Consider the following 27,498-nt stretch of genomic DNA (forward strand, 5'->3'; position numbering starts at 1 on the left):
AGTTGTTGACAATTATTCATATCGTAATAATTAAGAATTCTTAATAATACCAAGAGTTGGAGAGGATGTGACTCAATGTAATCTTGGACTTTGCTCTTGGTAGTGTAAACTGCTATGACAAACTCGGGAAATAATTTGGCATTATCTTATAAAGTTGAATACTTACATACCCCAGATTTTCCTCACTAAGGTACAGACAAAACAGAAACTTTTGCATATATGTACAAGAATGCTTACTGCATCACTTTAGTCATCCAGAAACAATGTAAGGGTTCATCAACAAGCAAATGGATAAAAACATTGAGGTATAGTTACACAAAGAATTGCAGAGAGGATAAATGAAGTGAAATAAAATGCAATGGAACACAGCCACACTTAATATTATGAATGACTCTTGGTATAATTTAAGTGAAAATTCCAGAAGACTACTTACAGACTGATACATTCCTTTTATAAAGTTTAAACCCAGCAAAATCCCACAATATGTTATTCATTGACATGTACATATGTCAGTGTGTGTGTGGTGGCTGCCTTGCTCTCTCTGGGAAGAGCTGTATCTCTTCAGCAGTGTCTCTCATTTCTTCTGATCAGCAGAGATCACTTTCAGCTCCCCTCGGATGTCACCAGCTTTCAGTGAAGCACCTGTAAGTAGTCAGTGAAGATGCAACAAGAATTGGGGGATGGGGGCAAACCTGTTATGAGGCTAATGCACTGTGGAATTCTAATCTGTCATGCCAGCCCACTTAGAGCCATTAAAAGACCATTAAACTTAAACTGGTTTCTCCTTACTCTTTTCTATGGCCTGTCCTCATTCTCCTGAGCTCCACCAGGGATGACAGCAGCTGTTGGTCTATTGTAATCCATCAAGGGATCTTTGCCTTCTAGAATTAATTTAACTTTCTTTGTGTTCTTGTTTCTCTGATGTTTTTAAAATAAACTATGATTTTGTAGTCTATCCAGTTTATTTTGCTTGTTGTGGTGAGAGTAATGAACTCTTTCAATTCTCTACAACCTCAGCCTTGATGGCACAACATTTTAAAGCTACAAATCATTGAAAACTATCAACTGTTGTCATGTGTTATTCTTATTTTTGTAACTTTGTCATTCATTTTTTATTTTTTTCAATATATATTGATTTATTAATTTATACATCTTTAGAATCATTCCTTGAGGTTTTCTATTATGCTTAGAAAGACCTTTCTTAGTTTGGGATTACTTACAAAAAACATCTTCTCATGTTTTCTAATAGTACTTTAATGCATTTATTTTTAGTGTAAAATCTTTGGTCCATCTGGAGTTTATTTTGGTGTTGGAAATAAAGTAGGAATACAATTTTATTTTTTTTTCCAGATGGCTACTAAGTTGTCCTAACTCCATTTATGGACAAAGAATATGAACAGAGTTTTACATATAAGTAATTTTTAAACATACGAAAAGATATTCAACTACAGTCACAATTTAACAAACTGAAAATAATAACTGTAGTTAAATGTTATTTGGCACTCTACACCTAAATTAAGTGTGCAGATATCTCCCAATCCAACAATATTATTTCTGGGAGATTAGGTTATCACATTTATTTATAAATACTCAACTACATGGATATTCATTGGTACTTTGTAAGAAAATAAGACAAAAAAAGTACAACCATGTAAATGCCCTTTAAGATGAATTGGTATAAAAATTTTTGTACATCCACAGTAAAGACTGTGAAGCATTTACAAAGATATAGATTACACGTTAATGTTAAAGTATGATATTTAAGACATATTATTAAACTTAAATCAAAATGCTTTTATGTATGTACCATACACTATCACTTCACCAAAAAGGAACACATATACACATACACATACATGCAAACATATGAGCACTTGCAAGTTTATATGCATAGACTTCTCAGAAAGGCTTGTCACAAGATTCGGTGTGGAACAAGGTGAGTCTGGAAGTAGGAAGAAATCTCCTCTAGTTATTTGAAAGTAAGGAGTATTTTTCCAAATGTGATTTCAAGAATATTGTTGGGGCACCACCAAATTGAGAAAAGTGACTAGTCAACTTTGTGAATACAAAGGCCCACTTGTAAAGTCTTGTGATACTCACAAGTTCTGCTGGTGGTTTTGTAAACTGAAGCCAAACGAAGAGCAGAACATTGGACTTAAAGCTTAACTTGAAACTGAAATGCATTGTTTACTTAGTACAAATTTGCTGAATGCAAAAAGAGAAAAATTCAGTTTCCAATACTTCTTTCCTCCATCACTGCCATTACAAACAGAACACCCCCACAGGCTCATTTTCTCAGCCACTGATTTTCACACTGGGATTGGTGGAGAGCCAGGCTTTCCTCATACAGGTTTCAGATGCTGCCCTGAGAAGTGTGTGTGTGTCTGGGGGTGGGTAGGGGCCAAGGGTGCTTCCCACTTCCCTCCCCTGCTTAACCAGCACAGTTTCGCTATTGTCTTCTGTTACTAATAGGGATGAGGGGGATTCTAAATAATTTTTCTTTTTAAGAAATAAATCTTCAGTCAACTAAAGAAAGGTATCAAAGCATATTCTTCTCTGTTACTGCTTCAATAGACATGATGCAATTAACAATGAAACAGCTTCATAAACTTCATGAACTTAAAACCCTGGAAGTTTAGGGCTAGGAAAGACCATACAGAAAATGTAGTCCTGTCCTCTCATTTCATAAAATAGAAGGACAGTGAAGTCACAGAGATGAAAGGATATGTCCAAGGTCACACTGTAATTACTGGTGGCAGATTCAGGACTAGGGAGCCAGCCTCTCAAATTGGTAAATGATTAACCAGCCTCTCAATATTGACATTTGACAAGGGATTTGGATCAACATTTTGCTGTTGTGGCTGTAAGTTACTCATGTGACCAAGCTCCCCAATTCCTCTCTTTGGTAAATATTTACTTTTCAGTTCAAATTTTTTTAAGATTTCCACCAATCAAATTCTGCCCAAGAAAGACAACTGCTCCCACTGGTTGTCACCTTTGACAGTCATGTATAAACCTAAACCTAGTCAAAGACAAAGCAACTCATCCAAACGGGAAAATGCATCTTTAGAATAGGTCTGAAGGTAAAAGACTTGTGATCATTGTATCTATCTATGCATTTGTATTATCATTTCATAAGGCAAAACAGAAGGTGGCAAAAGCCTACTGCCATCCCCTAGTTTTTGATGGAACATATTCATCAAAAAAGCATCCAGTCCCCTGAGCTTGCAGCCATATGCTACAGGAAAATGTCACCAGTTAAAGATGTATTCATTTGCTGTTTTGAAAACTCTGTTTGATATTCATGCATTCCAAGTGTTTTGACCTAGATTTCTGTAGAGGCATTAGATCCAGTCTTGTGCAGGCAGCTAGACAGCTGTTGCTTATGTAGTCAAAGGAAGAATCTAAAGTTAAAAAAAGAGAGAGAATGAAAAAATGAAAACATTTATTAATGGGTGCCAACATTTTGCACAGCCAATATGTTTAATACTAGATGAACTAATATAAGCATATGGGGATGCATTTGTTGCAAAGCTTTAAAGAAAAGAACAAAGAAAAAAGTTGGAAGTAGCTAAAGTTCAAGGGGAATGGAATTTGCACTTTCTTCTGTAAATGAAAGCTTGGTGAAATGGCAACATACTTTAATTATAAGCAAGTGGCTAATGTCATAGCATTTAAGATATTTTAAGAGGAGATATATGATGTTTCATGCTCTGTGCACATCTTAGATAAACCTAAATTCTACATATCACAGCATATTCTTGAAATCTTTTTGGATATCAATCTTGTTCTTAGCCAGAGTTGTCTTTTTTTTTTTTTTTTTTTTTGATGCTTATAAGGTCTAGTGAGTTCAGTTGTGAATTCATGTTAAATAATTTAATAATAATGGTAGTAATAAATACGAATACTGATTCATCCTCAGTTCTATATTCTTCCAGCAAGGAGAGCAAAAAGGTTATGTTACTCATCTAAATATTTCCATATCGCATGTCTACAAGTTATACTGAAGTTATTCATCAACATCTTCTCCCCACCTCAGTAGGATAATAGTAGTCAGTTGAGTTATAATGCAGAATCATTTAGTGACACACTCCCAGACTCTGTTCCTCTACCTCTTAGTGACAGTGTTGTCAAATACATATTTATGTAGCAACTAGAAGTGTGAATCCATTTATCTGCCCAACTGCAAATGGCTATTGAAGAGCCAGTAAGAACAGACACTGTGTTAGATTCCAGGACCATAGAGATGAAAGGCAAAGTCTTTGTCTTTTAGCGGGCTAGAGATTAATAGGTAATTACTTCTCAGATGTACAAAATGATTTTGTCCAATCAAGTCCCTAAAAGAGTTTCATTCAGCTGAAGTGTGGATTTATTGGAAGCACAGTGAGAGATCTGGAAAATCAGTACGCCATGCAGAATTACTCTGAGTACCTAGGTTCTAACAGAGGAACACAGCATTTAGACTGACCACAAACCATGTTTTCCTAATCACTATTTATTGCTGGCTTCCCAATTTCCAGTAGGGGAAATGGACTGAAACTCTCCCTTTCACACACAGGTATGTGTTAATTCAGTAAACACTTATGTGAGTGTGTACACTGTAGTAGACATTGGAAAACTAAGATGGTCACCTAAAGTCCTTGCCATTAAGATGCTTGGAGTTCAAAAGTAATGATAAGTACTTACACACCTGATTATAATACAAAGTAATAAACAATGCTTGAGATTTATGCAATGCCATTGAGTTGCAGAGTCGAGAATGATTTACGGCTGGGGAGGTAATTTATGGAATGTGTCATAAAGGATGTTTATAACAACCATTTAGAAACTTGGGAATTGACATTTCAGGCAGGAATAATGAAATGTGTGTGGAGATACAGGCCAGAATATGTTAGGTAAATGCTGGAATTGAGAAACCCGAAAATAATACAACCATGTCTTTGAAGCCTCTGTAGATGTAATAGCTTCCTTACTTCTTCATAGGGGCAATCTTACTTTCCAGAAGAATCTTCTTAGTAACTTAAATAAATACTTTGGTAAACTTATTGGGTAACTGGCAAAATCCTCAGGATATGGATACTTAAGAAAAAACTTGTGCAAATCAGTATCCTAGAATAATGAAAATCAAATGTCTGATTGTGGGGGATGATGAAACAAGAGAATGGAAGGAAGAGAGAGAGAGAGAACCATGAGATAATAAAAAGTGACTGACATTGAGAACTTATTTGAGATTGGGAATGTTCCATATGCCTCATACACAATAATTATAATGAATAATTAATTCATTTTTCACAACAACTCTGAGATGAAAATTACTGTGCTCCCACTTTAAGAGAGAAAACCGAGGCACAGAGAGATTAAGTAATTTGTCCAAGGTCACATAGGAAGTGGGAATGCAAGAATTCTGGCCCCATGGGTGCCTGGGTGGCTCAGAGAGCTTAAGTGTCTGACTTTTTCGGCTCAGGTCATGATCTCAGGGTTATGGGATCGAGCCCTGCATCAGGCTCTGTGCACAGCATGGAAACTGCTTGTCTTTCTCCTTCTGTTCCTCTTCCTGTCTCTCTCTCTCATAAATAAATAAATAAATAAATAAATAAATAAATAAATAAATAAAATCTTTTAAAAAAAATTATGAATTCTGGTTCCAGAGTCAGTACTTTTAACGTTTCTGCTCCACTGCCTAAGAAAGCTATGAGGTACATGGTGGACCTCTGCCCAGGTCAAAACTTCAGTAAGTCCTGGTGAAGTAGGTGTTTAGTGGAACAACCTGAGGAGCTAAGGTTATCAGCTAGATTGGCTGAGAGGCAAATAAGTAGAGTCAAACAAGGAAACATAGCAACATGTCCATGGTGGTCTTCATTTGGGATACCCTATACTCATGGGACTGAGAGAAGGAGACAATTTGGACTTTCCATTCTAAACAACTCTATCTCCACTTTGCAAAATACACACTATCAAGCAGAGGTAAAATAGACCATTTTCAAAAGTGGATCCTCCAGATTTTTTAATAATTGGGAAGCCACATAAATCCCTCTGTGAAGTAGTCAATGTTATTTATAAGGTGCAAACTAATCAGTGAATGCATTTCAATTCAACAGACTGATTAGTATATTTGAGATACACAGTATCATAGCTAAGAAGACTCATGGTGCATTGATCAGCCCTGCTGTGTACTGACACATGTTGTATGTACTGTATCTAATGGGACCAGAAAGGGCTCCTGCTATACTAGGCCCCATGGGGATCCACAGGGGAAGTTTTCATCAAATAGAAGCAAAACTATCATTTGAGCTCTTGCCTGACATAGGTATAAGGACATTTGATGCTGACCCACAGAGATAACATAATGAATGGGTATAACTTCCTTTGAATCTGAAGAAAAGATAAAGAATCTACTTTTTCTTCACCATAACTTGGAGTTCAGCAGTAAGGCAGAGCAGAAACTGAGCCCCAGATTGGGTTGGTTAGCAAAGGACATTGGGAAATGGAATCGTAACCCAGTGATTATCACAGAGTTGATTTGTGGTGAGCCCCTTGCAGATGAGAAGCTAGAATCAGGCAAAGTTCAAGGTTTTAAAATTGGCATATATTGATTACTCTGCCAAAGTGTATTAAAATCCACCAAATAATCGTGACAATCAACTTCCTTCAGTTGGAAGGAGGGGGTTCATATAAAAAAAATACACACAAGTAATAAAGTTGAATTTAAAAGACATAAGAATTACATGATTAAAATCATACATAAGACTTGATATAAATTTTGTTTTTATGGTAAGATGCATAAAGGACATCCCCACACCCTCCTTACCTCCCTGCTTCCTAGAGAACAAGGTCGGTTTCCTCTGCTGTTAGAAGAATTAGTAGAAAAGATTTAGATGATCCTGTGAAGAATATTTGCTTTCTGCAAGGACTGAGTATGTAAATACTGAGAGAGGATCTGGGGAAGTAAATGGTAGAAATGATGAGGGAAGAGCTGCTTCTCTAACAGATATTTTAAATTTTATTTTTAATTTTTTAAAAAGACTATTTGAGGAGAGAGAGAGCAAGCATGACAAAGAGGAGGGGTAGAGGGAAAGGGAGAAGCAGATTCCCCGCTGTGCAGGGAGCCTGGCTCTGGCTCAATCCCAGGACCCCAAGATCATTACCTGAGCCTAAGGCAGACACTTAACCAGCTGAGCCATCCAGGTGGCCCTCCATCTGATTTTAAATACTTCCAGAGCTGGTGGCCTTCTTAGTACTTCACCATGTTATGAAGGAGACCTGCTAAGTTTATTATTGCCAGTAAAGGATCAGCTTTTGATTAGAAAATGAAAGGTCCCTGTCCTCCAAATCACAATTTTTCAAGGATATAATTAACAAAGTCCAAATCCTTCTGCAATAAATGTTAAAATCCTTACCTATTACCAATACTATAGATTAAAAGGTTTTCTTCCTTAGTGCGAGTGACTGTGTTAATTTTATTAAAATCCCTCCACCAATTATAATTAGAGTAAAATGAGAATATATTTGTTTTAGCAGGTCAATTATATGTGGTATTATTTTCAGTTCAGCAAGTGTTGATTGATGACTTGCCATCTGCCCACCGTGATTTAGTAGCAGTACCTGTGGTGTGTGTATGTATATGTGCACATGTGTCTGTATGTGTATACACCTGTAACACACACAACACCATATGGATTTTTTAAGGTAAGAATAGAAGAGTATACTTGATTATCATTGGACCAATTTTTAATGAAAACATTCCTTGGTTGTTTTTTCTTCCTTAAGAAGTCAACAGAGTTTTTTGGAGCAATGTATATCCTGAGGTCCCTTGCTTTTGGGTTTCACAGTCTCAATAAATGTGGCCATGAGGAAGCAACATTCAACTAAACTCATGCCACCCCATGTTTTACAAAATATTTTAATGCCATAGATTCATGCTTGTCTCAACACTCATTAGGGACATTCTCAGAATAGACTAGTTTCTACTCTGGCAACAACTACTTAGGCATCCATATGTAGCCTACTGGAAAGTCACAGAGATAAAACCCTGTACACAGTAAGGATGTTTGGAGCCATGCAACAGAGAAGATGAGTTGTCGATGTATATTCACTCTTCACGGTTACATGTGTACACATGGGAGGCAACTTTGCGTAATTAGGATTGCAGATCCGACAGTTTCCCTATGAGCTGCCACATTAGGTTAAGAACTGAGGATTACAGAAGACCAAATGTTTCTGTTTCAGCTCCAGAGGATTAATTTATATTTTCCTCTTTTTTAAACTTGGCAAAGGAAGACATATAAATGTGAAAACAGAGAGTAACTAAAGAATTGCAACCAATGCATCTTGGTTAGTCATCATAAAAGTAACAACCTCTATATAGCCTGTTTAAGACATTTGAGAAATGGACCTGGTTGGGTGTTGTTCCATTTCTAACCGGAAGTGATTTCCCAAGGAGCTTTTAGATTGTGACTCTCTTACCCCATGAGCCCAGATTACTGTATCAGAGGGGCTATGGGAAACAGTGAATATATTTTTTCATTAGTATCATCCCTATCTCTAGCCATAAAGCTGCATTTCCTAATGTGCTCCAATTTAAAACTACATGCAGCTAGCTGTATTACAGCCAGTTTGAACAGATGGATTTAAGACAGTCAGAGTCAAATATATTTCTTTTTGGAATTTGGCTGCTTCAGTCACTCATGTTACTGTTACAGAGGGAGTTGCATTACTGAAGCTGTCAGATGTTTACTCTTTTGCAAAGCTTTGTCGTAGGGTTCCCTTATTCCACTTGTAAGTAGAATTATTGAAAGGATGAACCTACAAGAGAATTAAAACATTCTCAGGTATGTATCTTTTTCTCTTGAGTAACTGGTACAGAGGTGTGTCTCTTGGCCAGGCAGGAGGTTGGCATAACCTCAGAGACATTCCAGCAGATCTAATGGGATCAATGGGGAATCCAGAAATAAGAATATGCAGAGTTCTGGAAGGTCTGACAGTTGAGATGGAGGTAAGTCCAGTCAGAGAGGAACTGGGCTACAGAGATAGTAAGTGGAGGGCATGGTCCCTGGACCAGTAAGTAACTGCAATATCAAGACAAGTCTCCAGAAAACTGTAAAGGGTATTAAGATAAAGAATTAAATATGAGGAGAAAAGAAGAGGAAGCCTTTGCTAGAGCTGAGAAGAAAAGGTAAACAGGATTGAGGAATGAGTTAATACCAGATAGAGTCAACTTGGCCGAATGGAAAAAGTTACAGGGACCTAAACTCCAAAAGGACTTATGTTAACTGAATCTGGTGCCAATGAGACTCTTTAACAAATGCTAAATATTTATTCACATAGCATTAGAGCTAATTTACTTGGAATTATTTGCTATCATTATTTGGATGTAATGGTACATCTTATAAAAGCATTAAATTCTGAAATCTATATAAAGGGTGAAAACCATCTCTTATAAGGAACACAGTTCAGAGAGTCTCACAAATCTCCCATAATCAATTTACAGAGGAGTTCTTATGCATATGATGCTTGAGAATACTGGTTAGACTATAGAAAGGAATAAAAGGAAAAGTCTATATGCAATACTAAGATGTTCAAGTCATCCTTCTTATACTAGAAAATACTAGCAAATCTCTCTTGACAATTAGGTGATGCGGGAAGAGTTCCAGTGTGGTGTCTGGCCTGCCTGCAAGATTATGTTATTCATATTTTACTATCAAGTTTCTATGACTTGAACATGTGTACAGAGATTGACATTTTGTTGTACAAGTTAAATAAGAAAATAAAGTAGTGTCTTACAAGGATTCAAAAGACAGAAGTCTACAGGAAACCAAAATACTAGGTTATAGTTCCAATACAATGTAATATATAGTTGTAGCAGTTTCTTTCTTTTAAAAAATAAGGTAGAAATAGTCCAGGAACCTTCAGCTGAATACATTGTGTACATTAGTTAGCTTAATCCTATGTGTAACCCTGAATGTTAGACATTTTTATGTATATTTTAGACATGAAAGAAGCAAAACTCAGAAATATGAAGTAACTTCCAAGTCCATACAAATAAACCCATGATTTTTGAAATGTCCTGTCTGCCTCTGTAGACATTTCACTTAATTTGCAAATGTAATTCGATGTTAATAATTTACATTTTTAGAAGAGCTTCCATAATGACCTCAGAAAATATCCCCCAAACTCTTCTATCCAATTTATGCAGGAAAGGTCAAGTTGGATGAGTAACAACCATACCCTTTTTGGATTTTATCCCCCAACTTGCAAGGTCTAAATCAGCAGAGAAGTCATGAATTGCTGGGGACCCACGAGATCAAATAGTCTAAACATCCATCTGTCTTTCTCAAATAATAATAATGATTAAAAATTAAATGAGGCAAGGTTATTTCTCAAGGACATGACTTACAAACCCTCTTAATTTCATTTAGCTAATTAATGTAAGAAGGAATGAAACTTCCCATTTTTAGCTGCTCACCATGTCAAACTGCTTCCAGACAAAATCATTGAAAACCAAATTCAGTGACCAAAAAAATAATCAATACTGTGGTAAGTGAAATTCTTCTCTTCCTTGTAAAAAACAAACAGGAAATCGGGAACTATTTAGTGATTTTATTTGAATATTGGAGGATTAGATTCAACTTTCTGACTGCTGTTGAGTTCGCAGTGTGTATGGTGTGTGTGTGTGTGTGTGTGTGTGTGTGATTTTATTTTGTTTTTTGTTTGCTTGGTTGCTTGTTAAGTTTTTTTGCGTCTACTTTTCAGCTAAGCCCTGCCCATATGGATAAATCTATCTTATTTTCAAGAATATGGTTGTCCAAGTTAGACCCACTGCTGTCTGAATTCATTAATCTAGCAAAGCACATGGCTAACCAATCAGGCTCTGGGGTCTCAGGACCCTCTTTTGTGAGCTTTTCAAGATAAAGGCAGATTTATGAACTCAGCCTCAGTTGGGGAGCAGACATCATGTTACATGTTTCCCATGAACTAGAACAGGGGTATGCTTTTGTGCTGGGTCATCAAGGAAGGTCTCTCCAACCTGTGATCCAAAGGAAATGCTTCACAGCAACTCTGCACTGCATTTTCTCACATTTGATAGACGAACAAGCTGAGGTCCAGAGAGATCAAGCAATTTTCTCAAGGTCTCAGAAGTATGGAGTGAAATAGGTGAAATTCAAATCCAAGTCCATCCAACTTCAAAGCCAATAACCTTGTCACCACATAAAGAAGGTAAGTTTGAACTGATTCTTGGAGAAATAGACATGTAGAGAAGAAGCTCACACATAAACCCAACTTGAGACACTTAGAAAATAGGCCATCTTTTTTTTTTTTGTTATTTCTTAATGTGCTGAGGCTGCTTTTCACTCAGAAAAATTTGTCTCATATAAGCCAAGTACAAGAGGGACTATACAGAGAGACCCAAGTCATCAACAGCCAAAGAAAACTGGAAAAGTTGTTCTTCCCTAGCAAATTGGCTCTGCTTCTTCTAATATACACAAAAACAGAATGATAAAAAAGGAAGAATTTAGACAAATATTTATACATATGGTGGGTGAGGACACCTGGCAGAGCAGGTGAATCAGCTACAGAACGATATGCTGCCTGCAGATACAACTATGAAGAGAAGTGACACATTTTACAGTTAAATTTAATGCAAACCAGATCTCCAAATTATCCCCCCAAACTCAATAGAAATGAAGGATCTCTTTGTTTTCTTTTACATCCACAAGATTTTAAAACTAGGTGCTTGTGTGAGCTGACCCTCTATTCTGCACAGACCAACTTATGAGGACAGAATTGAACATCTCTGCATATTACCCAAATTTGGGATGGCACCTACATCATCCCAGAATAAAATCTGGCCTGTGCAAGTATAGTTCTTACCATTAGTGTAATGCACAGACAGGCAACTGTAATGATTATTTAATTGAATATAGATGTTGGCTGAATACCAGTACAAAACACCATGCATTTTAAATCAATTATGTATTAATTCAGCACTCATAATAGACTATTTCCTATAACAAACGTAAAAGGGAAGAATCTCAGCCTTGAGATTTTATAACTTACACAAACACATATTCTACATTTAAATCTTTCATATTTGCTTGGAAAATAAGGGGAGAATTTGACAAAAGTTTTAATTTGGCATCAATGAGCAATTTATTTTTGCATAATGACGGTAATGCTTTTGAGAAAGCAATTTAAGGTTTTGCAGCCTTATTAATTATATAAATAGTCATTTTGCACAAATATTTATCGAGACATCTACTATGTACTAGGCATTATTTTTGATGCTGAGTGTAAAGCAGTGAACAAAAGAAAAAGGAGGGGAGTTGTACTGATAAACATATATGAGAGGGTAAAGATACACAACAAAACAAACAAATAAATGGACACATAAAACTACAGACAATAACCACAGCTATGACGAAGACAAAAAAATAAATTCAAGAAAATAGAAAGTAGAAGTAAGGTAGGGAAATGGTTTTATATAAGATGTTCAGAGAAAACTCTTAAATTACAAATTGTTTATTTAAAAGGGCTCTTTAACTAGTTATGTTAATGTCTACAGATGGAATATTCCAGAAGGAAGAAATGCTAAGGCTGTATTGGCATGTACATGAATGTAGAGTAGGAAAGGCAGTGTCAGGAAAGCAGAATGACCTTGGAGGGCAGTGGTTGAAGGGGAGGACAGAAATTGGGTGTCAACCAAATAAATCACAGAGCCTCTGAGGTCATTGTTATGACCCTCTTTTCCTCCCTGTGATATGGGGTACCCTTTGAGGATTGTGAGCAGAGAGTGATGATGGTTTTAGATGAATATAGACTGGAATCCCTAGAAAGCAAATGTTCATCATTCAGAACTTGCAGAATCTCCAAATTGATCTTTCTCTCCTAAGAGGCTGATGTTTTAGTCTTAGAAGCAATAAAGTTGAATAAAGCATAACTACTGAACTGATATAGACATTCTTCTTCATTTACATCTTTCTCACCTGAATTTGAATACTCTTATAATTACATGATTGTGTTTTAGTGGATGTGGACTTCTAATGCAGAGTTGGATAGGGAGGAAGGTGTTCAAGAGATTGCAGAACGTTCTAGCACACCTTATAGAATTGACTCTCCTCATGTTTTGGTAAGTGTTGAATGCCAGATTGCCCAAGTACTTTATTTACATTATAACATTTAATCTTTCTAACACCTTTTGAAGTAAACATTACACTAATGTGTCCAGATTAGAGGGTGAGGGAACTGAGCCTTAGGGAACTATGTGACTTACCCAAGTTCATGATTAGTAGGAGGTAGTCCTGATGCACGAGTTATGTGTTCTCTCTCCCTGTAATGCTTAACAAGAGCAATGTTACTTAGGTAAGGAGAAGAGAAGTGGAAAAGAAAATATGAAAGATTAAAAATGAGTAACATGCTGTAGAAAGGAGCTTGGTGATTTCTCAAAAGTTGAACATATAATTACTATATGAACCCACAAATGCACTCTTTAGTATATACCAAAAGGAGCTGAAAGTAGAGATTCAGGGGCTCCTGGTGGCTCAGTCAGTTAATCATCTACCTTCTTCTCAGGTCATGATCCTGGCCGGGGTCCTGGGACCAAGCCAGGGTTGGGATTCCTTGATTAGCAGGGAGTCTCCTTCTTCCTCTCCCTCTCCAACCCTCAGTCTTTCTCTTGCTCACTCTGTCTCTCAAATTAATTAATTAAAAAATAGATATTCAAACAAATACTTGTACATTAATTTTTTATAGGGCACTATTCACAATAGCCAAAAGGTAGAATCAATAAAACAAATTGTGGTATATCCATACAATGAAATATAGCTTCACCATAAAAAGAATGAAGTACTGATACATGTTATAACATACATGAACCTTGGGAACATCATGTTAAGTGAAAGAAGCCAGAGAGACAAAAGGCCACATATAGAGTAATTTGATTTGTAGAAAATTTCTGCAAAAGGGCAATCCATAAAGGCAGGAAGCAGATTGGTGTTTTCCAAGGGCAGAGGAGAAGGAGGAATGGGGTATAACTGTTTATTTGATACAGGGTTTACTTTTAAGGTGATGAAAATATTTTGAAACTTGTAGAGGCGGTGGCAGTTGCATGCCATTGTGAGTGTACTAAATGGCATTGAACTGTTCGTTTTAAAATGATTAATTCTGTTTTGTGGATTCACCATAGTAAATAAAAGGAGTAACAAAGGAAAGAAAGGCAAATAAGGGGGCAGCCCGGATGGCTCAGCAGTTTAGCGCCGCCTTCAGCCCAGGGCCTGATCCTAGAAACCCGGGATGGAGTCCCACATGGGGCTCCCTGCATGGAGTCTGCTTCTCCCTCTGCTTGTGTCTCTGTCTGTCTCTCTCTCTCTCTCTCTGTGTTTATGAATAAATAAATAAAATATTTTTTAAAAAGGCAAATAAATAAAAGGCAGGAAATGAATGGTTCAGAGTTGCTCACAACTTTTAAAAAATGGTGGAATATGATAGAAGCTATATGTAGTGATCCTTTCATTTCCACTGTCACCTGCTCTGGCTTCATGTTTATTGCACAGAATCACCATAAAGCCATATCTGTCCTGAACTATCTTTTCTGTTTTATTTATTTTTAAATATTTTATTTATTTATTTATTTATTTATTTATTTATTTATTTATTTGAGTGTTCCCACAGAGTGAGAACATGCACTAACACGGGGAGGGGCAGAAAAAGGAGCAGGGAGCAGGACCTGGGACTCGATCCCAGGACCCTGAGATCGTGACCTGTGCCCAAGATAGATGTTTAACTGACTGAGCCACCCAGGGACTTTTCTTTTTTATTTTATAACTCAAATGTAGTAAGTTTCATCATTTAAAAGTTCAAATAAGGGATCCCTGGGTGGCGCAGCGGTTTAGCGCCTGCCTTTGGCCCAGGGCGTGATCCTGGAGACCCGGGATCGAATCCCACATCGGGCTCCCGGTGCATGGAGCCTGCTTCTCCCTCTGCCTATGTTTCTGCCTCTCTCTCTCTCTCTCTCTCTGTGACTATCATAAATAAATAAAAATTTAAAAAAGTTTAAAAAAAAATAAAAGTTCAAATAATATAGTAGGGCATAAAATAGTAAAATACAGTATTCTCCCATTTCCCCTCCTCAGTATTAACTGCTGTAACAATTAACCATGATTTTTTTTTTCTTTTATCTCATTTAGTGAAAAGTGGTTGCCTGGAGGATCAAAGGTCTTACTTAGGAAAACATCATCATAGTTTAATACTAATGATCCTTCCAAAAACCTACTAAATCATCTGAATCGTACCAAGGATTTATAAAGAATACTTTTTATGAGACATATTTACTCCTTACTAGTTGACCAGTTGTATCTCAGTGAACATTTTTTAAAAAACAAACAGAAAAATAAATAAATAAAATTTTTCATAACCAACCATTGACCTAGTTGAATGAAGTGAGGAGTGCAGGTTAAATTAGCTAGGCTGCCATTCCATCGCGCTAAAGATGACAAACCAACTGAAACAGATAGAGGCAATGAAAGTAAATGGGACCAAAGAGCTTGCAAATAAACCTTGCTTCACCTCATCATAGAATACATGGCCTTCCAATATATTGTTGCCTTATTGTGTACGGCTAGTCTTGACCTACTATATCACAAATAAGGACTTACCATTGGAACAACTACTGCTTTTTTAAAAAATAATCTTAAATATAGAAGACTTTTCTGTTCTAAGAAGAAAAGTCAAGTTGTCATAAAGCCAAATATCTCCCATTACTATTACTATTAGCTAAATAAAAAACAAGTGAGATAAATATTCACACACTACTTTAAGTATTACATTGAAGATTTTACAAGCTGTTAAATTTAATATGAAGAGTATTCTTTGCTACATGAGCTCTTATAGTTGTCTAGCTCACAATCTACTAAGATAAAACTTTGGTATATCTCTCCCTACAGACACACACTTAAAAAAAAAATATTCTTGAATCTAGCTTTCACTGCAATAGCTGTATTGGCACAACACGCTAATCATATTATTATTAGTAGTTGTTTGTAATGCTTGTTTATTTTTAAGTACATATTTGCTGTACAAGATTTTTCTAGCAATGATTTGCATAGCCAATCTACACTCATTATGAAATGCAACTGCAATTATGATGACACAGATAAGAGTATCATATGGACACATTTATTTTCTTCCTGGGATAAAGCTACTGAGGATTATTTTATGCCATTAATAAAGTGGCACAAATGCCTAAAATTTATTGTTGTAAAATTTATCTTTGGCTGCACTGAACACTTGGTCAATATCCATGTCTATATATCTTCTGGTAGTCCATGATGTACTATCTGTGAAGAAAACTGTATGACCTTTGTTCCTTAAGAATCCCAAGAAACTGAACATTTATTCTCTCTCGCATATGTTAGAGTGTGAAATTTTTGTATAAATTAGAGAATTTAAGAGGTCAGCTGATTTTTTTTCTTTTTGAGAGAGAGAGAGCACATGAGTGAGGAAGGAGGAGCAAAGGGAGAGGGGGAGAGACAGACTCTTTTTTTAAATTTTAGATTTATTTATTTATTTATTTATTTATTTATTTATTTATTTATGAGAGAGAATGAGCAGAGGGAGGGGCAGAGGGAGAGGGAGATAAATCCTCAAGAAGATTCCCCACTGATCATGGAGCCTGGTGCAAGACTCAATCCCAGGACCCTGAGATCATGACCTGAGCCAAAACCAAAAGTTGGGCACTCAACCACCTGAGCCACCAGGCACCTTGGGAGACAGAGAATTTTAAGCAGGCCCCATGCCCAGTGTGTAGCCTGACATGGGGCTCAATCTCACAAACCTGAGGTCATGACCTGAGATGTTTAACCAACTGAGCCACCCAGGTACTCTCTTATATAATATTTTTGATAATGTACTAAAAAGATGAAGTAAAACACTCTCTTAATGACATAAATCTGATATAGTTAAGTGCTTCAGAAAGTTCTGTACTGAAATTTAGTTGATTTGTTAAAAAAATTTTTTCTGCACCCTTGGGAACTACCTCCCAAAAGGGAAATAGAGTATATCTCAGAAAACCCAACAAGAATGATAATGTTTGGCAGGTAATTTGCCAACTTAGGCAAGAATGCCTTACGTAGAAATTTGAAAAAGTGAATGCCATTATATGAAATCGAAGAATCTAATATTAGCAAAGATAATAAGTAAGACATGAAAAGAACCATAACTGTGGTTCTCAACTGGTCAGAAATTTACCTAGGGAGTTTTTAAGAATCTGCATTATCTAGACAGAATATTTGAGAGTGGGGCTCTGGAAAGTATTGTGGTTTTTTTAATTTCCTTTTTTTCTTTTTTCTTTTAAATATTTTCTGGTTATTATAATGAGAAGCCAGGTTGAGAACCATTGAATTATAGTTAAGGATAAGAACAATCTCAGATGTTTATGTATTGATACTTAGCATATAAGCAATAGCAAAGTAAACAGGTGTTATTGAAAGTTGACAAAATCAGATTTTCCCCGGCAATATTAATATCTTCTTCCATTGTGTTTTCATAGAACTTTGCAAATAACAATAGCAATTGTGTATTTATCTGTCTGTCTTCCAATAGGTGGCAAACTTTCTAGGAGTAAGGAGTGGATCACATCTTCATTATCCCTTTGTCTCCACATCATAAAAGACTGCCCAACACATAAGAATTCTTGATAAAAACCTGTAAATATGGCAACTGATATTTAACCAAATGGCTCTTAAAGTTTTTGGTTCCCTTCTGGAAAATCAATCCAAGGAAGAATGGAGACAAGACAGCACAATGAAAACTATGCAAAAACCACAGGAGAAAGAGAATTCTCTTTAACTTTTCACATATAGAGGATGGCACATGAGGCACATGGAAAGCTGTGGTAGGATAATACAGGAAAAAAAACTTTTTAGAGTCAGCTTCTGCTTCATTCCCACCATTGCTAGAGACAACCAATGCCTGTCCCCCAAACCTGAAAGTATCTTCAAAAGTAAAATCTGACAGCCCATAACGTGGTTAAGAGAGCAACAAAGTAAGAAAGTTCTGGGTTAAATAGCCTTGGAAAGCCTCCCTTACCCTCCCCTACTCTTTCAAAGCCATATAAAATAGATTGACTATAGTACAGGTAGTTTCTACTGTTGGGAAGGGACTGAGAGTAAGACTTCATTTGAGTTGTTCATTGGGGACAGAGGGATTAGCTGCATTTTTCTGTGTAGAGAGCTCTCCATGCTAGGGTTTATTTACTCTAGTGTCTTTGTCCTTGAACTCAAGAGAGCTGACAGTAATTAATATCTCAAGAGTGTTTGAGTTGACTGGATAAAATAAAGGTTGAGTGCAGACAAGTGTGAAAGGGAGAAGCTCCTGGGGTCACAGTCACAGGTAGAACCTCAACCTTTTGTGGATTACCTCTCCAGGGACCCCACCAAGTTTTCATGGTGAACACAAGTAAAAGCTCCTCAAGCTGCCCAGGCAATAAACAGATGAGAAGTCATAGTGAAAGCCTCCCAGAATTTTCTACCTAAAAAATCCTGGTCTCCATGGATTAGGAATTTTCCAAAGGGCACTTCTGAAACTTTATCCAACTGGGGGAAGAGAGCTCTGTCCTATGCCAGCCCACACGAGCCTTTCTGTCATATCTAAGGAATAATAAATAAATAAGAACCATGGTTAACAGAGGAGAATGCTTTGAGGAAATAGATTAGGGTTGGGGTAGCTAGGGAATGGACAAGAGGCAAAACGTTAAGAAATAGCTATACTCCCAAAGGAGGGACAAAATGCCTCTGAAGTCTACACTTCTAAGAAATGAGTCCACTAGGGGTACCTGGGTGGTATAATTGGTTAAGCAGCCAACTCTTGGTTTCAGCTCAGGTCATGAGATCAAGACCAGCATTGGGCTCTGCACACTTAGCCTGGAATCTACTTAAGATCCCCTCTCTCTCTCTCTCCCTTTCCCCTCCCCCACCTGGGTGTACATCCATGCATACATATTCTCTCTCTAAAGTGAATAAATAAATCATTAACAAAAAGAAAAGAAGTGAGCCCACTAAAAGACTGAGACTTGATAAAAATGTTAACTCCCTCCACTATACCTTATCACCACATTAGTAGACCACTGGTGATAATAGCAGTAGATTATGACAGAAAGTTCTTCAAGACACAGACTGTTTCTGAGAAACATTGTATAGGCAAGCAGAAAGCAAGAGCAGACAAAAACAAAGACACTGAAGGTAGTAGAAGCCTCTGGTGCCTGTAGCTACTACCATTAAATATAATCTACATCCTAGCTAGATTAATATAAATCCTCACCCTAAAAGCTTTTTTTTTTCTTTACCGCAGCTCTTGTTACCCCAAATTTCAACAACAGCTGCAAAAAATCACAAAAGGAAAGAAAAAAAAAAAACAGTCTGAAGAGACAGAGTAATCATCAGAACAAGGCTCAGGTATGACACAGATACTGGCATTGCCTGACAAGGAATTGAAAGTAAGCACAATTAACATATTAAAGGATTTAATGCAAAAAAAAAGGATTTAATGCAAATTATTAGGCAAAATGTAAGACTAAACTGGTAATGAAAGTAGCGAGATGACAAATCTAAGAAAGAATAAAAAGAAATGCTAGAAACTAAAAAAAAAAGAAAAAAACAACAACAAAAAAAAAAAAAAACAAGACAAAACACAGCAACAGAAATGGAGATACCTTCAAGAGGCTCATCAATACAATTGACACAGCCACAGAAAGAATCAGCTAACTTGCGATAGGTTGATAGAAACTCCCCAAGTGAAACATAAAAAGAAAATTAAATAATGAAACAAACATTACAGAACATGTAAGAATTATCGAATAATATTAAAAGTATAACATATACACAAAAGAAATGAAACAGTAGGGCAGAAAAAAAATCTCTAAATAAGCAATAGCCAAGAACTTTAAAAGATAAATGACAAACACCAAACCACAGATCTAAGATGCTCAGAGAATACCAAGACCACAGATCTAAGATGCTCAGAGAATACCAAGAAGGATAACAAAAAATTCACATCTAGACATGTGGTATTAAACTCAGAAAACCAAAGACAAAGTGAAAATCTTCAAGGAAGTCAGTGTGCAGGGAAGGAAACCTTACCTACAGAGGAATAAGGATACAAATTAGAGCCAGTGCTCATCAGAACCCATGCCAGCAAGGAAAAAAATGTCAGTAAAATCTATCAAAGGGGGCGGGGGAGAGAAAAGGAAAGGAAAAACCCTACCAATCTAGAATTCTATACCCAACAAAAGTATACTTCAAAAAAAAAATAATTAAAGACTTTCTTAGGCAACAAAAACTGAGGGAACTCCTTATCAATAAAGCTGTCCCCTCCAAAAAAAATGTAAAAAAAAATTCCAAAACAAAAAAGAAAGCTTTTTCGGTAGAAAAACCTATTATTCCTTTTGTCCTTTTTCTTAACTGATCTAAAAGGTAACTGCTGTTTGAGATGATAGCAGTAACAACATATTTGGGTATTCACATCATATGAAAATGTAAAATAAATCACAGCAATGTCATATGGGATAGAGGAATTTCAGAGTCCTTCATAAGTTACCTGTACTCCCTGTGGAGTGAAATAGTGTTATTTGAAGGTAGCTTAGATTAATTAAAACTATATCTTACAACTGAAGGGAAATTCCTTTAAAAATCTGGACACAAAAGATATGTAAAAAAAAACAAATGATATGTAAAAGAGAAGATAAACTGGAATAATATAAGCTGCTTAAGTAAAATCAGAATATGCAGGAAAAGACAGAAGCATAGGAGAAAGGAAGACACAAAATTAACAAAGGCAACAGATAGAAAAAGATCATAACAATGGTAAACTTTATCTGACTATATCAATAAACACTTTAAATTTGAATTGTATAAACACAGCAATTAAAAGAAAAGAGATTATTCAATTGGATGGGAAAAAAAAAATCCGAATAAATGCTATCTATAAGAATTCAACTTTAGGGGCACCTGAGGGGCTCAGTCGTTGAGTGCCTGGGCTCAGGGCATGATCCTGGGGTCCTGGGATTGAGTCCCACATCTTTTAAAAAAATAAAAGAACCCAACTTTAAATATAATGGCACAGATAGGTTAAATGTAAAGGGACAGAAAGAGAAATGTCATGCTAACAGTAATCAAAAGAAAGTAGGAGGAGCTATATTAATTCTAAATAAAGAGGACTCTAACACAAGTATGATGATCAGGAATAAAGGAGGGATATTATGTAATAATAAGGTCATCATTTCTCCAAGAAAAAAGATCTAAAACCAATAATATAAACTTCCTTCTTTTTTTAAAAGATTTTATTTATTCATTCATAAGAGACACAGAGAGAGAGAAGCAGAGACATAGGCAGAGGAGGAAGGCAGGCTCCATGCAGGGAGCCTGATGTGGGACTGGATCCAGGATCTGGGGATCATGCCCTGAGCCAAAGGCAGTTGCTCAACTGCGGAGGCACCCAGGTGTCCCTATAAGCTTCCTTCTTAAGAAATTAGAGAAAGAAGAGCAAACCAAACCTAAAGCAAGAAAAAAGAAAATACTCATTTGGAAATAAATCAAAGAAATAGAAAATAAGAAAACAAAATGGAAATCAACAAAATTCAAAGCTATTTCCTTGAAAGTAGTCATAAATGCATCACTTTCTAGCCAAGCTAACCACAAAGAGAGAGAAAATATAAATTACTCCATCATCAGAATAAAGAGGGTCATAACTATTGATCCCATGGACATTGGAAAGATAATAAATATGTGGAATATCTTTCCTTATGTTATTGGTATGAATGAAAAATGATATTGTCACTTTGGAAACAAGTTTAGCAGTTTCTTAATCAGTTACACATATATTTACCCTATGATCCATCAACCCCTCTATAGTATTTACCAGAGGGACATGGAAACTTAGGTTCACAAAAACCATGTACACAATGTTTATAGCAGCTTTATCCATAATTGCTAAGACCTAGACATGATTCCATTTGCATAACATTTTGGAAAAGAACAGTTACAGGAAAAATAATACACCAGTGGTTGCTGGAAGATGTGGAGGTAAAGGGTGGAATGTTCACTACCAAGTGGCACAGGGGAATGCTTTTGGTGATAGATGGTTTGGTATCTTCTTGTGTTGATGGTTACTTGACTGTATACATTTATGAAAACTCATGGAACTGTGTACCAAAAAGTGACGTTTTCTGTAATTAATTTTTTTAAAGTGAATTTAAAGAAATCCAAGGTCTGTCCGTGTTGTTGCAAAGGGCAAGTTTTCGTTCTTTTTTTTCTGTATAAACTTTGGTAAAAACACAAGTTGATGAGCAGAAAGGCAGCTCTGGAAATGTTCTAAATTGCTAGTATAGTGTTTGTATCTATATATCTATAATTCATGTCTATATCTCCATAAATCTCAGAGAGAGAGAGAGAGAGGATATATGTGGTTGTTTAAATCATGTGGGGACGGATTTTTGATAAATTCAGTTCTCAAGAAAATTACCTAAAACCAAACTAAATTTAAAAATTACAAAAGAAAAAACCTCGAAGACATTATGCTAAGTGAAATAAATAAGAGAGAAAACAATAAGTACTGTATGATCTCCTGTATATGTGAAATCTAAAACAAACACAACCAGAAATCCCAGGTTCATACAAGGTCATAGATATAGAGAACAGATTGGTAGTTGCCACAGGCTGGGGTGGCAGTGGGTGAAATGGGTGAAGAGGATCAAGAATTATAAACCTCCAGTTATAAGATAATCATGAGATAGAATGCACTGTATGACAACTATAGTTAAAAATAATGTACCGCATATTTAAAAGTTGCTAAGAGAGTAGATCTTAAAAGTTCTCATCACAAGAAAAGTCTGTAACTATGTATGACGACAGATGTTAGCCAGAATTATTATAGAATTATTATAGTGGTCATTTCTCAATATATACAATATATATGTTATACACTATGTTGTATACTTGAAACTATAATATAATGTATATCGATTATACCTCAATAAAAAAAAAAAAAAAACAAATCCAAGACTTTCAGTTGACCAGAAATATGTATGTCTACAGTTTCAACGGAACAGAGCAAAAACAAAGACAAAATAGCAACAGTCAAACAAATTAATCACACATCTTTTGTCTATGTTTTAAAAACTTGAGTATCCAGATTAGCAAATTTAGTAGTAATATTCTAGATTTTTTTTTAGCTTAATTTGGTCCCAGTAGATAGTTCATCTAATTCCCAAGGAATGATCTGCACTTGAAGGTAGCTAAGCAATGCTTTCAAAGATGTACAGTTGGTAAGTAGATGAGCCCTGACTCCCCGTTCAGTGTCCTTATTTGTTATTTGTCAGCCACCCCTGATATTGTATCCTTTTTTAATCCTGTGTCTTACATGAATCATCCAGAAAAGGGCAATTTTGATAGTAAGAGATCTTGAAATATTAACACATGTGTAACACAATGAAATTGGTTACCCATGGTCTACAAATAAGTGATATTTTAGGTATGGGTGGATGTCCAAAAACAGTTTTCAGTGATCTGAGGGACATAAAACAAACACACAAACAAAAATTTGGACTTATCTCACATGTTTGAAGGTGTTCAAAGAGAATACATGACAAGTATCAGAGATCTTATAAAAAGTGTAAATAATAATATTGATAACTATCATAATCCCTTCAAATTCCTCACACTCTTGATTTGAATTGGAGTTCTACTGATGAGATGCATGTCCTGAAAAATATTATACCCTTCTTCACATGGATTTTTAAGAACCTCAGTTGGAAGTTTTGCCAGATGACTTTACATTTCCCATCAACCCAGAACTTTATGAGATGTATCTGCCATGTTATAAAAAGGAAACTCTTCACTAGGTGATGAATTAATGTTGGTGACTATGTTTTAACTCTAATACTCTGCAGATCTTAAGAGGTAATTAGAAGTAGATTGCTTCAAAACTAGTGAGTTTGCATTTGGGTTATAAACAGGAAATTATGAATTCTGATTTTTTCCCTCTTTATGTTCCTATTGATATTACTCAGAAAGCATAAAAAGATATACAGAATTCAAAGAATATTGGTTGCCATGTGCCAGTCAATATGTGAGTTCTACTGTTGAGACACAACAGCAATGACACACAGAAATAAAGAGAGGACTCTAATTTTATTTGACCAGTGTATCCTCACCTGAGAGAGGAAATTTCCTAAGTAGAGGTATCATCTCCAACCCCATCAACAAACCACATACACACACACACACACACACGCACACACATATCACACATCACACTCATATTGCACAGAAGCAATTTAAAGTGAATTGACTTTCTCTTCTGTATTAGCATTCTGGGTCTGTATTTCTTAACTTCAGTGGGCTATTGCAAATATGGGGATGGGTTAGAAAAATAAAAAATGTCATGTCCAATAGTAAAATCAGTGATAGTTATAATGATTACCACATCTTCTCCATCTGTGTTGCTCTCTTTACCTCTGTTTGCTTCTTATCCTTTTATTTATTTTGAAATATATATATTTTTTTTTTGAGAGAGAGAGAGAGAGAGAAAGAGAGAGAGAGAGAGCAGGGAGTGGGAGCGGACAGATGGAGAGAAAGAATTTGAAGCAGACTCCATACCCAGCACAGAGCCCAACGAGGGGCTGAATGTCACAACCCTGGGATCATGACCTGAGCCGAAATCAAGAGTTGGATGCTTAACCGAATGAGCCACCCAGCCACACTTTGAAATATATTTTAATCTATATTATTCAGCTATCAAGTACCTAAAATATCCACCAGGAATATGAAAAATGTTCCATGAAAAACAACATTTGGCACAGAGTGGGTTCTTTATTACGTTCAGGTTCTTCTGTAACACATAAGAAACAATAATAAAAGATAAACAGCAGCAGTGAGTAGGGAGTGTCCTGCATGTATTCAGAGAAAGGCAAGATTTTTGAGATTCAAAAGATCTGGTGAGGTGGAATTTTAGTTGAACCTTGAAGAACTGGTATACTTGGAGAAGAAGGAAGTCATATTCCAAGCAAAAATAGCCCTGCCACATCTACTTGATATTTTGATGACTCAAAGGCACTTGAAACTCCACATACCTAACACTGAACTTGTTACTATAACTCCCTCAACAAATCTGATTTTTTTCCACATTGTCTATGCTCAGGAATGGTTCCACCCTCCATCTAGTTTCATAAACTGAACATTTGGGGGTCCTCTTTATCACATCTCTTTCCTTTCTATTTCTCATTATGTTCTCATCTTAACTTCCTGAATACATATGGCTCCAAGCTTTCTCTTCCTTCCATTGCCACTTTCAGGGCTCTAACCGAATCAGTTCTCCTCCAGGAGCTGAACTAATACAATAGCTTTCTATCAATAAAGCATCTTGCAAATCTGTTCTGCATATACCAAAATCACCTAATGGGGAGGGGATATATATATATATATATATATATTTCAATCCTTTTCTAAATCTTTAAGTGGCATTCATTCATCATGAGATAAAAACTCAAAGGTCTAGGGGCACCTGAGTGCCTCAGTCGGTTAAGCAGCCAACTCTTGATTTTGGCTCAGGTAATGATCTCAGGGTTGTGAGATTGAACCCCCGTTGGGCTCTGTGCTGAGCATGGAGACTGCTTAAGATTTTCTCTCTCCCTCTCCCCTCTGCCAACCTACCACCTCCAGCATGCATATTTTCTCTAGAAAAAAATTCCAAATGTCTAATATGGTCTATAGGGTATCCATAGCATAGCCCTGCCCACATCCCAGCCTCATCTCCAACCACACTGTCCCCCTCAGTCCAGGAGCTGCATCCACACTGACCTCCTTCCATTTTCCCATAAGACGCACCATTCTTGGGCTACCACAGTTGGGGACTTTGCAAAGGCGCTTTCCTCTGCCTAGAATATTCTCCTCTCCTATACTTGCCTGCCCTGATCAGTTCAAATTCTATTTTATACCTGAAAACATCATGTACCTCCTATCATACAACACAGTTACTATACTATTCCTATAGCCATGTCATTATTTAAATCATCTCTCTTCCTCCACTAGATTACAAATTTCATGAAATCACGACCTGTCGGTGTTTTGTTGTTTCATTTAAACACAGTACCGTAAGATTCAATAGAGATTTGTTGAATGAATGATTTTTTAAAGTCATTTATAGAAGATGAGTGTTTTGAAACATTTGAACTCTGCAGCATTCTGACTCCAAGGTAGACGTATTGATCCCTCATCTGTGTTCTTCTTTCCTATAATATAACACTTATCACATCAATTTTTAGTTACTGGTTATTATCTTTTCTGGCAACCCAGTGACTTATTGCTTTGGATATGAGAGTGTCTTACTCATTTGTGCATCCTCTGTCCCCAAAGAACACTGGCCCTTAGTGAGACCCCAGCACAAGGTAATTGGAGTGACCTCCACAGCCGCCAGAGGCTAGCTCAAACAATGTACAAAACTGGGTTGCCGTTTCTTGGTAACAATACAACTGAGGCCAGCTTTATACAAGACAGGCTCAGTCACTCATTGGAGGGGAATTTAGACCACATTCACCCAACGTGGATAAATCAGAAAACTGAAACTCCAGCCTTATTATTCCAGGTTGATTAATAAATTGTTTCAAATTTATTGGTGCTCACTTTGCTTTGATTTCCGTTTGAACACTTACCCTAGAAATGGCATGTGCTTTTCATAGGAGGGACATAGCCCATTTCAATTGAACAACCCTTCATTAAAACCCGGGGGGAGAGCCTGCGTCCTACAAAGTGTAGGAAATCATTAATAAGGAAGAACTTAATGAAGTTCCTTGTTCCTCTGACCTGTCAATTTTTGCTTTGTTACAAGATTTCCTAGAGAGCCAGCTCCCGGTTGGAGAAGAGCATGGGCTTGAGAAATGTTCTTTATTTCAGGGATCAAAATAAAATCAAAATCAAAACCATGGCAATGCATAGGTGGACCCAAAACAAAACAAAACAAAACAAAACAAAGTTGCAAGACCTCCTTCCAGAAGTTATTGAGTATTGACTCTGGAGCTAGCCGTCTGGATTGTGATCCCAGCCACCCCAGCCAGTCGTTCCGTGTCCCCTTGGATTCTCTGTGTCTTCCTCTCCTCATCTAGACTAAGAAGGTAAAAATGCCACAGCACACACCGAGCTTGGGATGCAGAGTAAAGAATTAGTACATCCGAAGTGCTTAGAATAGCGTCTGGCGCTTTTTAAAACCAAATGAATGTCAGGGTCAAAATCGTCGTCGTCGGCATCGCCGAAGGACTCCGCGGACCATCGGGGGCTGCCTCTTAACGGAATTTGGAGGCCCTTCTCTCCGAGGCCGAGAGGCCGTTTTTAAAAAGCTCGGTCATGGCGTGAGAGCGAGCAGCGCCATCAAAGGCTCCGCCGACACAAAGGCGCTGCTCCTGGGACGCGAGCGAAGGCCGGGCCGGGCCGTCCCGCAGCCCCTCCCCGCAGGAGCGCGCGC

The 27,498-nt window shown here is 36.8% G+C and overlaps 1 long non-coding RNA gene across 3 annotated transcripts; it reads right to left on the reverse strand.

Moving 5' to 3' along the window:
* Positions 1-381: 381 nt before the first annotated feature.
* On the reverse strand, positions 382-27,498 carry LOC140617248 (uncharacterized). Of its 3 annotated transcripts, XR_012017481.1 has the most exons (4): positions 26,693-27,498; positions 13,268-13,332; positions 11,024-11,194; positions 382-3,404 (listed from the first exon to the last, which is right to left on the reverse strand). It is a non-coding gene; the product is annotated as an uncharacterized lncRNA (long non-coding RNA). The 3 variants fall into 3 exon arrangements; XR_012017479.1 differs by lacking the exon at positions 11,024-11,194 and having other exon boundaries at positions 26,844-27,498; XR_012017473.1 differs by lacking the exon at positions 11,024-11,194.

The sequence above is a fragment of the Canis lupus genome, chromosome 2 (genome assembly GCF_048164855.1).
Source record: "Canis lupus baileyi chromosome 2, mCanLup2.hap1, whole genome shotgun sequence".
Classification (NCBI taxonomy): Eukaryota; Metazoa; Chordata; class Mammalia; order Carnivora; family Canidae; genus Canis; species Canis lupus.